Source organism: Cryptomeria japonica, chromosome 3 (assembly GCF_030272615.1).
Source record: "Cryptomeria japonica chromosome 3, Sugi_1.0, whole genome shotgun sequence".
In the NCBI taxonomy this organism is placed as follows: Eukaryota; Viridiplantae; Streptophyta; class Pinopsida; order Cupressales; family Cupressaceae; genus Cryptomeria; species Cryptomeria japonica.
The window spans coordinates 504,048,444-504,063,831 of NC_081407.1; positions in this window are offsets into that span (position 1 = coordinate 504,048,444).

The following is a 15,388-nucleotide window of genomic DNA, read 5'->3' on the forward strand; positions in this document are numbered from 1 at the left end:
AGGAGAGAGACAAGGGGTAGGCATTGATGTTCTAGTAGGAAGAGTAATACTAGGAAAGGTCATATCATCCTCTATCATCAAAGGATCTACATGGGGAATAAACTCTCTAGGAGAAGGATCAACATTACTCTCTAAGGTCTCACTTTTGAGAGGGAGATCTTTGAAAGAGATGTTAACCATCTTGCTTTGAACTAGGGTATCCTTATGAGTAGAACCAAATTGAGGAGAGGGAGATGCTCTATTTTTATAGGGAGAATAATTGAGATTCAAGGAAGGTGAGAAACTATCAAGGGAGTTTTCAATCTTGATTTCATCCCCTTTGGCTAGGGTGCTCTCATGGGGTAGAGAATAATCTATACCTTCTTCTAATGGTTCATCCCAAATAGTGAAGTTGTTGAAAGGAATGTTTGAAGTATTGTCAATTTCGAGAGAGGAGATAACATTGTTTATTAATTCCTCATCCTTAGGAGGGAGAGCATCAATAGATGTGTTAAACTCATCCTCTTTCCTCAAAATATGTTCAATATGATCTTTAGGGGAGAGAGAATTAAGGAAATTGCTTATTATTTCATCTTCTTTCTCTAAGGGATGCTTATGGGTAAGACCAACTTTAGGAGAAGGGTAAGCATTTATCATTAATTCATCATCTCTAGTGGGAATTTTGTTGGAAAAGGAAATTCCATCACTAGGAAATGTAGGGATAATGTCATCTTCTTGCACAAAAGGATCCTCATGAAGGGAGTGTTTTTTAGGAGGAACATGAACATATGTCTCCAAAGATTCATGCTTAGGAAGGAGATCTTTGAAAGAAGTGTTCATAACCTCTTGTTGCACTAACATGCCCCCATTGGAAGGACCAACTTTAGGAGAAAATAAGTCAATGTCCATCAATACCTTTTCACTTAGAGAGGCATCATGTAGGGAAGGTGAAGTAACATTAAGAAAGGTGTTTATGATATCATTCTCTTCCTCTAGGATAGCTAAATAGGAAGGGCACATTTTAGGAGAATTGTCAAGATCACTCTTAAAGTCTTCATCCTTAGAGCATGGGAGAGTCTCAAAGGGATTGGTAGTAACACTTTTAGGCACTAAAATGTTGTTATAGATGGGGGGAGGTTCTTTAGGAGAAGGAAAAATTGAAACAAGGGAAGCTAACCCATTATCACATCTATGAAATGAATGCATCATGACAACAATTTTCCTCTTTCACATGCAAAGTAGAAGGAAATGTTTAATTTTAACCAATGCAAGCACTTAGAATGTAGATTTAGAAAATGAAGTTTATGATTCAAAATCAGATTTGAAATCATTGATCCTGATTAAGCTATCCACAAGTTCAACTTTAGGGTTTTAGCAAAAATTTCCTCTAAATTTTTGAATCTTGCAAGAAATTAAGACTTGTAAATACAAATTTGAATTTGAAATAGCATAAACACTCAAATTTGAAAACATAAATCAGAATTAGAGAAGATTGGAGTTCACGTCGGGTTCACCAAAAATGTGTAGGGGAAAAAGCGAGACTAGGCAAACATGCCCTAATCTCACTTTGAATCACACACTTGTGGAATACGAAAGAGCCTAGAGGTATCACACAATTGGCTACTTCTTTTTGTGGAAGAGAGAGCCATGGGCTACCTATTTGGATTTCTATTCCTTTGTTGCAAATGATAGATAGAATGATGCAAGTTCAACTATTAACCCTAAAGTGTAAGTATGAACTGGTAACTTTGAGCACAAGATTGTAGAATTGAGATTTAATGATGAAAAATTGTAAGGATAAGAGGAGAAATGTAAATGTGTACCTTGAATGGATTTGATTCTGCAAGATCTGCTGCTAAAGCCGGAAGCCTGAAATACCGAAGTTGCTACCTCTGAAACTGCTAAAATTCACTGAAATGGACAAGGACCAGGGTGCCCAGCGCCCCTGTCCTAGGGACCAGGGCGCCCAGCGCCCCTGTCCTAGGGACCAATGCGCCCAGTGCCCCTGTCCTGGCAGGACCAGGGTGCCCCACACCCCTGTCCTAGCTTTCTGGGTTGGAATTTGGTGTGAAGTTCTATCTCGGTCCGCTCCCGTCGGATCTGCAACTTGCGGCGTCCTTCGAATTTGGAAATCTACACTTATATCTGAAAAGGGTTGTAGGTGGCTATATAGGGTTTTGCCTTAGTCAAACCCCCGCTTTGGTGATTTCCACCTCCATGAATAGCCAAGTTGTATTGTAAAAGTAGTGTGTGTGCAGACCTTGTGTGTGTGCAAGATCCTAAAATGCAAGTAAGCAAACTAGAGCAACCTAGAAAGTAAACCCTAATTGCTTGTAAATGATCATGTAAATGCTCCAAATCAAGATGCAAAGTGATCTAAAGCATGAATACAAATGATATAATGAGGCTTATGCAAAGACATGAAAACAACATGAAATCATACCCAACCCCAAGGGAGGGGTACAAGCCAATCTTCAGTCGGTGATCTCCTATTGCTCTTCAATGTCTTCAAAGTCCTAAATGGATGAATGAAATTGATGAATGCTTGATGGATGGATGTTGAATGTTGTTGAAGTCTTCAAAGATCTACTCTTTCGCTGCATAGAAGGTCCCTTGAAAACCAAAATTCGGATCCTTTCAAATGAAGAAAGAGAGCTCTTATATATGAAACCCTAGGTCTTAATTTCAACTTTTGGCCGACCTAGAGATTGAATCTCCCACCAATTTCTTGGGGTTAAGCTTTATTTTATGATTGGATTGCGCTCCTAAAATTTCGGGAAAAATGTCTGGGACCGTGTGCACTCCGGGCGCCATGGTCCCTACAACTTTTCACCAAATTTTTAGGGCCATCGGATATGATGATTTTAGAGCGAATCCCGAAGTTACAGGTGATTTCGAGATGTTTTGACCCCCGAAATCAAGCCCCCAAGTTCAAAATAGGACCTAATTAGGGTTTTTGATTAAATGATGTATTGGAAGAATAAAATGAAAGGGGCACACTTTAATGAAAAGGGCCCAACTTTATGATATGGGAGATGATAAAATAGATCCTTAGACCTAATTAATTTAATTAATTAAGTGCTAAAGGGGAAAGGCAATGCAAAATGCAAAATGCGCCAAGGCGGGTGCTAAACTAGGTGTGAAATTGTACCACCCTAGCAAGTGCGTACAATTTACGACGCTACAAAGGTCTTCTTAGATTCTTCTTGTTCGAGACATATTAAAAGAGTACCGTCTAGACCTCGTTTAAATAGGGTATCCGCGACAAGAGTAAAATGGGAGGATTGGCGAATAAAGTTTCTCTTTTGGTTCTTTGATAAATCGGGAGGTAGGGTATTATCTTTTAGGTATGTGTAAGTTTGGCCATAGCGGGAGGAATTATGCCCAACAAGGTGATAGATAATTTGGGAATTAGGACAATCATGTGCAGGGTAAAACAACTCTTCCACCAGGAATTCATAACACTCTTGATTTTCCTGTGTCTGTAATAGAGAAGCAAGTGTTGCCATGGCGTCTGCTGCTTTGTTGTCATTCCTCAGAATCTGCTGAAAATTTATTTCGACAAAGTATTTCTTGACATCATCAACCATCCTCTTATGAGGAATTAGCTTTTCATCCTTTGTTTGATAATCATCATTGATTTGATTGATGACAAGCAGAGAGTCTCCAAAGACCTGTAGCTGTGTAATGTTCCACTCTATGGCCATTTTGATTCCTGTGACCAAAGCTTCATATTCTGCTATATTGTTGGTGCATGGGAAGCTTAATTTGTATACTTTTGGAATTGTATGACCTTATGGTGTGATGAATAGTATGTTTTATCCCGAACCATGTTGTGTTCCATTATTGATGCTTGCTCCTGGACTGATATTCAGGTGATGTATTATAAGATCTTGATCGAACCCTGGAATGTCTGCATATGTCCATCTTTTGATTTGCCTCCTTTTGAAGATTTCCAAATATTTTTGCCTTGCTAGTTCTGATAGAGAAGTTGCTGGATATAGATCAGTTGTGCCAATGTTAACTGCCTCTATTAGTTCTATTAGGATAGATGACCTCTCTTGATAAAATTCAGGTAAGGTGTCAAATCTCCCATCTTTCAGTGCCTCGAGGAGGTTTTCACCGTTAGATGCGTCCTTTATTTTTACTTTTTCTCGGTCTAATGTTGCCAATAAATGGTTTTCAGTATTAGACCTGATATTGTTTTCTTTATTTTCATTTTTGTGACTAGGAGATTTGACACCCACTTGACTTGAAGATACGTTAGCGAAATCCATGGTGGAAGTTGTTGTGGGTTCGATTGTATTAATATATAAGGATATGACATGGTCATTAGGAAAGGTATCAATGGTGGTATGTATTTCATTTTCCTAGTCCATAAGTTCAGGATGGATTAAGGGTAAAGGATCCTCAGGTTGAATTGTTTCAAAGATATTAGGGGTCATGATAGAGATGTCATAGCTTTAAATATGCATTTCAATGTCTAGAATGATACTCTCGTCAGAATGATCTCTTGCAGGTAGTTCCCGATCATCCTCGATTAAGTCCAAGTCAACCGAATGTGATTCTGACTCAAGTGGGCTAGTTCCTAACATTTGTCCTACATACGTGCGAACTATATCGACACCTACATCTTCTTCATCCCTTTCAATTTCAAGTTTCTCTCATTTGTTTTTCCATGATAGCAAATATTCTATGTTCCCTCGATCTCTTAGTTGCATTTGTTTTTCCATGCTTGATAAAATTGATGTAAATGATTGTTCCTTGGATTGTGTGCTTGAAGATGCTGCCTCTTTGTTATGTGGAACAATGACCTCTTGAGCTGGTTTTAGATTACTAGAACACTGCAATGGATTTGAGTCTGTTGAGATCGTGATTTCCTGCCCATTGTATGGAAATTTCAGGCACTGATGACATGTTGATGGAATAGCTTGTATGTCATGTATCCATGGTCTTCCCAAGAGTATATTGTATGGTAAGTCCAAGTCTAGAACTTGGCATGCTGTCTCTTTCTGCAAAGGTCCCACTCTAATGAGTGATATCACAATTCCTTTAGAGGAATGCTCTTCCTCATCATATGTTTTGAATGTGATCTTTTTCTGGGGATCAACTGCATCTTCTGAATAACCTAGAGCACGGACAAGACTCAATGAGCAAATGTTTAAGCCAACTCCCCCATCTATTAGGACACGTTTAACGAGCATTCTATGAATGAGGACTTCAATTTGCAAGGGAGCGTTATGGGGATGTTGAAAGGAATCAATGCTTAGATATGAAGGAGATGAGCTTTGAATAGGATCCTCTGAAATAGTTTTGATGGCCATTATGGATATCCCTTGGGGAACTTCATCCTTGGGTGTATTGTTTGGTGAGGATACTATGGAAGGTTCTTGTAAGTTTTTAAGAGGTGTAGGAATAGATGCCTTTGGAGAGTCAATTTTCTTATGGGGGGATGCGCCATTTCTAGACATAGGTGTGCGATTTTGATCTTCCTCAACAAAATCCTTTAGGGATCTCTTTAAGAGTTGCATAAAAGAGCCACCTTTCTTTGGAGATGCATTTTAATCCTTGTGAGGTTTTGACATAGTTGGATTTTGATTTTGGACTTGTTTGATTGCTTTGATATGTTGACTTGTTATGTCTTCTTCTTGCATTTTGCTTTGGTATGCCGTGTTTCTATGATCTTAAGCTATTCCGAATGTTTTTGTTTCCGTTGCAAGGATTCGATTGTCTAAAAGTTGTTTCGATAAGTGACCAACTGTCATGGTAGGTATGATAGAGTGATATGACATGAAAAGATAATTCAAGTATTTGCAGATTTGTAAGTTTTCGATCTTAGTTTTGGAGTGCAAATTTTGTGATTTTTGATATGACCAAGTTCAATAGGAATGATATATCCTATGATAGAGAACGAGGTTAATCTGATTAAGCGTTGTAGTTTCATGATAAAGGATGATAGATCACGATGAGAAACTATGTTTGAACGATCAGTTTATCAAAGAAAATGTGATGTACTTTAGGATGTTAGATCTTGAACTTGTTGGAGATGAATACTTGAGAACCTTAGTGTGTCTTTCTCTTGAATATGTTTTTGATAGAAGATAACCTGATTGAATGACCTAAGAAGATGACCTAGTCTCTATGTTTGGCTGTCTGAGAAATGGGTTGTTTTTGTTTTCTGATTTTGGTGCAGTTTACCAGAAATGCTGACAAAATGACCAAAAACATTGCTATACGGACCAGAAACGCTGCTATACTGACCAGAAACGCTGACAAAATGACCAAAAACATTGCTATACGAACCAAAAACATTGCTATACTGACCAGAAATGCTACTATACTGACCAGAAATACTGACAGATAGATCAGACATGCTGCTATATTGACCAGAAACGCTACTATACTGACAAAAAATACTGAGAAACAAACCATAAATGCTATTCTACAATGCAATGACTCTAAAGTTAAAAACAATGATGTGTAGACTTAGAAAATTAAGTGTTTGAACTTAGGAGATTGCAATTTTGATCCAACTTTGTGATTTTTAGACTCAGAGAACTGATATTTAGACCTAACAAGTACCAACTAGACGATCTAATGTTGCAACATGAGCAATTTGACATTCAACTCAAAAGAGTTGCTGATTAGACCAAGGGAGCTGACCTTTAGACCAAGAGAGATACTATTTAGACTAAGAACTCTGCTGTTTAGACTAGGAACTCTGTTGTTTAGACCAAGAACTCTGCTGTTTAGACCAAGAACTCTACTGTTTAGACCAGAAACTCTAATGTGCTCATCCTTGGAGAGTTAATGTTGAAATATCAGAAAGTTAACATTCACACCAAGAGAGATGACGTTCAGACTGAAAATGTGACTGTTTGGACTGTAGGTGCGACTGTTTGGATTGTAGGTGCGACTGTTTGGACTACATATGCGACTGTTTGGACCATAGATGCGATTGTTTGGACCGAAAGAGCTACTGTTTGGACTGAAAGAGCTACTATTTGGACTATATATGCGATTGTTTGGACCGTAGATGCGACTGTTTGGACCTTATGTGCGATTGTTTGGAACATATGTGCGACTGTTTGGACCAAAAGAGCTAATCTGTTGTGAAACTTATAAATTTGACAATTTGAGGTTTGAGTTTGCAATTTTTGTTTTATTTCAATGCATGATATCTTGACTTGACTGCCAAACACAAAATTCAGATTGTATTTTTGTCCCAAACGACACATAAAGTGTATGTTCAAGAAGCTTTAAAGAAAGCCCATGTTTTCATGAGTTTTGAATAATTGAAAACACATCAACCAGTCTATCCTAAGGACATTGGCTTCATTATTAGTTCTTAGCCCACAACTTGGTACCCTATTAGCTCACACAATCTTGTAACCCCCTAAAGGGTGCTTGTGTTTTTGCCTTTGTGAGAGCTAGTGGAGTCCCATTATGAGCCTAGCAATAAGGTCTCAAAAGGGGAGTTCGCACATACGCTCAAGAGGGACATATGGTGAGTATCTTAAGGAGAGATTCTTCCCCCTCCACGCACTAAGAATTTAATAATGTTCGAAGGTAAACCGGGTAGCTTCTAATTTAATTGGAACTAGTAAGGGATCCGTTCGGTGCGTTAGGGTATAAACTCAATTAAGAGGTCTCCCAGCCTTGAAAACCAAGGTTTGATATACCCAAAGGTACGAAGGAGAGTTATTCCTGAGCACTGTCATTGACTTGATTTTCATCAAATCACGTTTATTTTATAGTGGGTTGGAGTACTTAGCGTTAGCCGTTCCCACTTGGGTGGTTCCCCTCTCATCGACCTTAATGGCTTAGAGTTATTAGCTCCTCGGGAGGGCAGACCCGCTAAAGATATGCACTATTGAAAGCTAAGAATGAGTCTGGTTTTTTGATCACCTAAGAAAGGTGAGAGCATACTCACCTATCACCAAAACACATAAGACATGTTTGTTCATTTCCATTGTAATTAGTCTATGTGCCTAATTTATCAAAAATAAGTGCAAAATTCCGCGACTACAAACAAAGTTAGTAGTTTATTTGTATTCTTTGACGACGAAATAGTTTATGACTTCGGTCTTTCACAACGAAATAAGTACCTGCAAAACCAATAATTCGCAAATTAGGTTCGAGAAAATGATAGTCCTGAAGTCGAAATAAGGAATGCAACATACAATATTTGCAAAATCAATAAAAACTGAAAACGCCACCAAATTGACCAAGAACGCCATCATATGTGCCAAGAACGCTACTCTGCACACCAGAAATGCTGTTCTGCACACCAGAAATATTGTCAAACATACGGAAAATGCTGACAAATGTATCAAAAATGCCACAATACATATCAAAAATGCTAAAGTACAGACTGAAAGTGCTAAAGCACAGAAAAATATGAAAATAGAGTTGAGAAGTCTCCCAAAAATTCCATTTGAGATGTCAGAATGCCACAATAGAGACCAAGAACGTGATTCAAGAGCCCAAGAGAACTAATCTGCACTCCGCAAGAGCTAATCAACCTGTTAATGAAATTTCCTACAAGCAAACTTGTTAAAGATCAAAGGGGCTAGGCCCCATGGTGGGCGCCAATTAATGTGATGCTAAAAATGTGGTATATAAGAAAGGCATACACATATAATGAGACAATAAAACATAAATGAAAAGCTTAATTGAAAACTAGATTAAAAATGCAGACCATAAGACTTCCTTGAAATGTCCCATTTTCCTCTATTCTTGAGGACCTTGAAGGTGTTGGATTGATGGGTTCTCAGTGGAGCAATGACCTCCAAAGTGGCAACTCAAGAGTTGAGTAGCTACTTGATCATGATTGGTTATGCAAATGATATGAAATGCATGATCTAAGAAACTAGATTAACATGCTATGATTAATCCAAAATCTAATTACTAGATGATTGAAATGAAAATTGCCTATAGTAATGATGCTAAAGCTATGAATGCAAGGGATCCTTATTGCTCCAAAATGAGAGGTATTTATAGGAATTCCAAGGCCAAAGCTGAGGTGGCAGGAATCGACGGTCCAGATTTGTTCTGAAGATATGAAGGGCCAAGATTGAGGAAGTTGGAGAAGAGGTTGGAGGAAGGGACACTTGTCATCTTTGTGGTGACAAGTGTCAAGAAGCCTTGCTCATGAGAGGGAAAGTGTCCAAGGGAGGAGACATGTGGCAAAAGTGCCATGTGTCTCAAGGAGAGAATATCCACACCATGGGAGGTTAGGATAAGGAGGTTAGAATGTGCAAGATAGGATAGGGTTAGTTAAACCCAGGGTTAGGTGGAATGGGTTAGGCTAGGTGGTTAAAAGTTAGGAGCCATGTGCTCATTTGAATTTAGAAATTCAAATAATTGGAAAATGATAATTAATCTCAACAAACTTGAGTTTGTTAATCTTAATTAGGGATTATAAGTGTATACACCTAAAAATGGTCTGAAGATAGTTAATTAAATACGCAGTTATTTGATTAATTCCCCTTCCCAATTAATTGAATTCACAAGCAATTTAATTAATTTCTCTATTCATCTACTAGTAAATAAATCTAAATGATTTATTTATATAGTTCATCTCACATCTCCCTTTGATTAATTAATTCTAAATTAATTAATGTTTCCCCATATTAATCAATTCTTCTAATCCCTAATTAAGATTAACAAACTCAAGTTTGTTGAGATTAATTACCATTTTCCAATTATTTGAATTTCTAAATTCAAATGAGCACATGGCTCCTAACTTTAACCACCCAACCTAACCATCCCCTAACTTAACCCATTCAATCTAATCTTGGGTCTAACTAACCCTATCCAATCTTGCACATCCTAACCTCCTTATCCTAACCTCCCATGGTGTAGATATTCTCTTCTTGAGACACATGTCACTTTTGCCACATGTCTCCTCCCTTGGACAGTTGCCCTCTCTTGAGAAAAGCTCCTTGACACTTGTTACCACAGAGATGACAAGTGTCTCTTCCTCCATCCTCTTCTCCAACTTCCTCAATCTTGGCCCTTGATATCTTCAGATCAAATCTGGACCGTCGATTCCTGCCACCTCAGCTTTGGCCTTGGAATTCCTATAAATATCCCCCATTTTGGAGCAATAAGGATCCCATCTCATAACAATTTAGGCATCATTACTATAGGCAATTTGCATTTCAATTATCTAGTAATTAGATTTTGGATTTATCATAGCATGTTAGTCTAGTTTCTTAAATCATGCCTTTCATATCATCTCCATAGTCAATCATGATCAAATAGCTACTCAACTCTCGAGTTGTCACTTTGGAGGTCATTGCTCCGCTGAGAGCCCATCAATCCAACACCTTCAAGGTCCTCAAGAATAGAGGAAAATGGGACATTTCAAGGAAGGCTTATGGTTTGCATTTCTAATCTAGTTTTCAATTAAGCTTTTCAATTATGTTTTTATTGTCTCATTATATGTGTATGCCTCTTATACTAACAACATTTTTAGAAAAAAAAAAAAAAAATAATTTTATGTATTTTTTTGGAAAATACATGCATGCATAAATAAATTTTTTTGGGAGGCGTATGAATTTTTTTTTTTTTAAATCTAGAAAAACCCAATGCCAATCTTATGCTACCCCCTCAAATGAACCCACATCAACATATATGTATCTTCCTGCAACATGATATCAACAAAATGTTAGTTCTTTATCCAATCAATCTTGTCAATTCTATCAATCCATCTTATCTGATCCTTTCTATCATGTCTTATACAGGATGAATCCTTCCTGGAACCAAATGTTTTGATCAAGTCTTATATAGGATATATCATTCCTGAAACTAGATGCTTTGATCATCTTTGTCTTATACAGGAGGTGCCATTCCTGAAACTAGACTTGATCTCGATCTAATCAATCTTATCAATTCAATCAAACTCTATCAATCATCACATCAGGAGCCACATCAAAGTGATCGAAGAACTCGCACTTTCATCAACCATAGTTGTAGGAATCATCCATTAGTTTATCGGGAAATCAATTTCGCAAAGATCCAAAAACTCCAAAGCTCAATTATCTCAATTGATCTCCCGAGGGGGCATCATCGTACCGCATATCTATCAATCAATGTCTGGGGCATTATATCGAGATTTATCATCTCAAACATCGAATCCACATCATATCGGCATCATATCATCTCAAACATCAAATCCACATCATATCGACATCATATCATCTAAAACATCGAATCAACATCATATCAAGATTTATCATCTCCAAGATCGAAACAACATCATATCGAGATTTATCATCTCCAAATCAAATCAATATCATATTGAAACCAAATCCGCATCAAATCAAGATCGAATCTGCATCCTATCAAAATCAATATCAGCAACATCATCAATCAAGTTTTCTTTGAACCAACGCGTCGTCACACATCGCTTCAAAGAGGGGAAAAATGTATACACCTAAAAATGGTCTGAAGATAGTTAATTAAATATGCAATTATTTGATTAATTCCCCTTCCCAATTAATTGAATTCACAAGCAATTTAATTAATTTCTCTATTCATCTACTAGTAAATAAATCTAAATGATTTATTTATATAGTTCATCTCATATACCCCTTTGATTAATTAATTCTAAATTAATTAATGTCTCCCCATATTAACCATTTCCTCTAATCCCTAATTAAGATTAACAAACTCAAGTTTGTTGAGATTAATTACCATTTTCCAATTATTTGAATTTCTAAATTCAAATGAGCACATGGCTCATAATTTTAACCACCCAACCTAACCATCCCCTAACTTAACCCATTCAATCTAATCTTGGGTCTAACTAACCCTATCTTATCTTGCACATCCTAACCTCCTTATCCTAACCTCCCATGGTGTGGATATTCTCTTCTTGAGACACATGTCACTTTTGCCACATGTCTCCTCCCTTGGACACTTGCCCTCTCATGAGAAAAGCTCCTTGACACTTGTCACCACAGAGATGACAAGTGTCTCTTCCTCCATCCTCTTCTCCAGCTTCCTCAATCTTGGCCCTTGATATCTTCAGATCAAATCTAGACCATCGATTCCTGCCACCTTAGCTTTGACCTTGGAATTCCTATAAATATCCCCCATTTTGGAGCAATAAGGATCACATCTCATATCAATTTAGGCATCATTACTATAGGCAATTTGCATTTCAATTATCTAGTAATTAGATTTTGGATTTATCATAGCATGTTAGTCTGGTTTCTTAAATCATGCCTTTCATATCATCTCCATAGTCAATCATGATCAAATAGCTACTCAACTCTTGAGTTGTCACTTTGGAGGTCATTGCTCCGCTAAGAACCCATCAATCCAACACCTTCAAGGTCCTCAAGAATAGAGGAAAATGGGACATTTCAAGGAAGGCTTATGGTTTGCATTTCTAATCTAGTTTTCAATTATGTTTTTATTGTCTCATTATATGTGTATGCCTCTTATACTAACAACACTTTTAGCATCACAATAAGAATTGATTTATATTGGGGACATTAATTAATTTAGAATTAATTAATTATAGGGGGATATGAAATGAACTATATAAATAAATCATGTAGATTTATTTACTAGTAGATGAATAGAGAAATTAATTAAATTGCTTGCGAATTCAATTAATTGGGAAGGGGAATTAATCAAATAACTGTGTATTTAATTAACTATCTTCAGACCATTTTTAGGTGTATACAATATGTATTACAAGTTAATTGTTGATATGTTGCAGTTGTATACACTTAAAATTGGTCTGGAGATAATTAATTAAATATGAAGTTATTTAATTAATAAGACTCTTATTCTTCTACTTATAAATAAATTGAGAAATTTATTTATATAGTTCATTTTCTTAAATCTTCCTATCATAACTCATTTCTTCCATTTTCCTAATTAAATAAACAAATTCAATTATTTGGCTTTATTTAATTATCCCTTTTTCATTAAGTTTAAATTTTTAATTCAAATTAATTACATGGCTCCTAATTATTAATAACCTAACCTAACCACTCTCTAGCCTCACCCAACCAATCTAACCTTGGGTTTAACTAACCCTATCCCCTTCAACTTCCTCATTCTAACCTCTTTTGGAATGTCCATTCTCTCTTGAGGACACATGGCATCTTTGCCACATGTCCTTTATCTCTATGCCACTTGCCTTCTTGTTGGAATTTGTTGGAGATTCTTTTCCACTTGTCCCTCTAGGGATGACAAGTGTCCTATTTCTCAACCTCCTCTCTAACTTCTTCATTTTCCACCATTGATCTCTCCAGACTAAATCTCCATCGTCGAGTCCTACCATCTCAACTTTTGCATTGGAAAATCTATAAATACCTCTATTATTAGCCATGAGAGGACCCTTAGCATCATTAGCATTATAATCATTTTAAATATCTTGAGCATTCTAGTAGTTTTAGTATCATAGCATAATAGCTTAGCATTATAATAGCACCTTTGCATTATAGTATAGTAATGGCATTTCTTCATGATAATTTAAAATGCGTCTTATCATTTATATCATAGATTTGCATCATTTCATTCTCATTTCTGATTTTTGCGGGGGGGGGGGGGGGGGGGGGGGGCGGGGTCAAGGCTGATTTTTAATTTTTAAATTGAGATTTTTTGATTTTTGGATTTGTTTTTCGGTTTTTGATTTTTTGATTTTGTGATTTTTCGGTTTTTGACGATGAGTTTTCGATTTGCTGATGATTTGATTTGATTTTTGTGATTATTTGATGACTTTTCGATTATTGAGAATTTTTGTATTTTTTCGATTATTTGATCTGGGTGATTTTGAGAAAATGATTTGATTTGCCAATTTTTGATGAAAATGATTTGATAAAGAGGTTGGATTCATTGTCAATTTGATTTGATTTTTGATTTTGATAGAATAAGATTTGATTAGCTATCTAATTGATAAAATTAGATGCTCCTGATTGATAAATTTGATGATCAGTTCTGATTATCTTGATGTACGCGCGAGATGAGATAGGATTGATAATGACCTCATGATAGATGAGCTTCATTGATAGGGGCTCAATGAGATTTGATAAAAATCTCAAATGAGCAAGATAGATCGATAGATAGATTGATTTGGTAGATAGATAAATCAAGAAACTGATATGATGAAATGATTTGATTGTAGGAGCACTATACTGTTCTCCAATCTCGATAGCGCTTCCCGAAGACATGGATGCTGATACCCTGCCTTAGCCAAGTGGAGCAAGACCACATTGGCAGGTGTGGTTTATCTTCCCTTCTCGACATGCCCTGACCCTTGATAAATCGGGGATTATTGACAACCTTAGCAGAGCATTGCCATAGCGAGGACAACACTTTTCATTTGCCGACAGGCGAGATGACGGTGACACCTGAGGATGTCTACTAGATATTGCACATCCCTATGATGGGCGAGCTGGTGTATTACGATCTCAGGGAGTGGGGTGGGACAAATACACTTTGTCGAGTGTTCAAGGATGATGAGATAGGTGGATATGACATTGCGTGGCAGGAGATGCTAGAACACATTGCCGAGTTCATCTTTGTGGTTGCATTGTTGCTTATTGTTATGTTTACCAGTTGCTAAATTGTTGTGTTAATAATGTTAAATTTCTCCATTTCGGTAGAACACTGATTCAGCCCCCCTCTCTGTGTTCTTGGATCCCGAGAATTGGTATCAGAGCCTCGTGCCTCAGAGTAAGTCTAACAACTTGAGGAAGATCCTGTATTCGGAATCTATGGAGATAAGTTTGAGGAAGGTGTTGGCATTACAGTAAGGGAGATTGTTGGCATTTGAATATCAGGAGATTGTTAATATTCATTAAGGATATTGAGAAGGTTGATGAAGTTTATTGATATAACTGAAGAAAGATGATAACTATCTTTATAACATTATTTTGTCATTGATGTCAAGAAATTGATTATCTGATTCAGTATGATGTTGCCATATCTTGAGAAGATTGATTTAAAGGGAATTAAGATGTCAGTAAAAGACATAGAAAGAATGTGATGAATAAGAGAAGGAATAAGTTATTCAATGGGAAACTATTACCGAGTTAGACAATGATGAGATCTTGATGTTTAGATTGTTTTGATATCCTACATATGTTGTTGATTGTAAGGTTAATACTATACTATGTCACCGAGCAAAGAACCTAGTCGGTAAACCCTAAGGAACCTAGTCGGTAAACCCTAAGGAACCTAGTCGGTAAACCCTAAGGCTATCGATATCGGTTAATGAAGGCAGAATGTCTACTGAGTAAAGTTTAGTATTTACCAAGTTGCAACCGAGCTATGATCGATCGCATTGGATGGATAAAAGCATTATTTAATGAAGGACAATGATTAGCTGGAGATGTATAAATGATTAGTATGCCATGCATGAAGTTTGTTAAGGATCTAT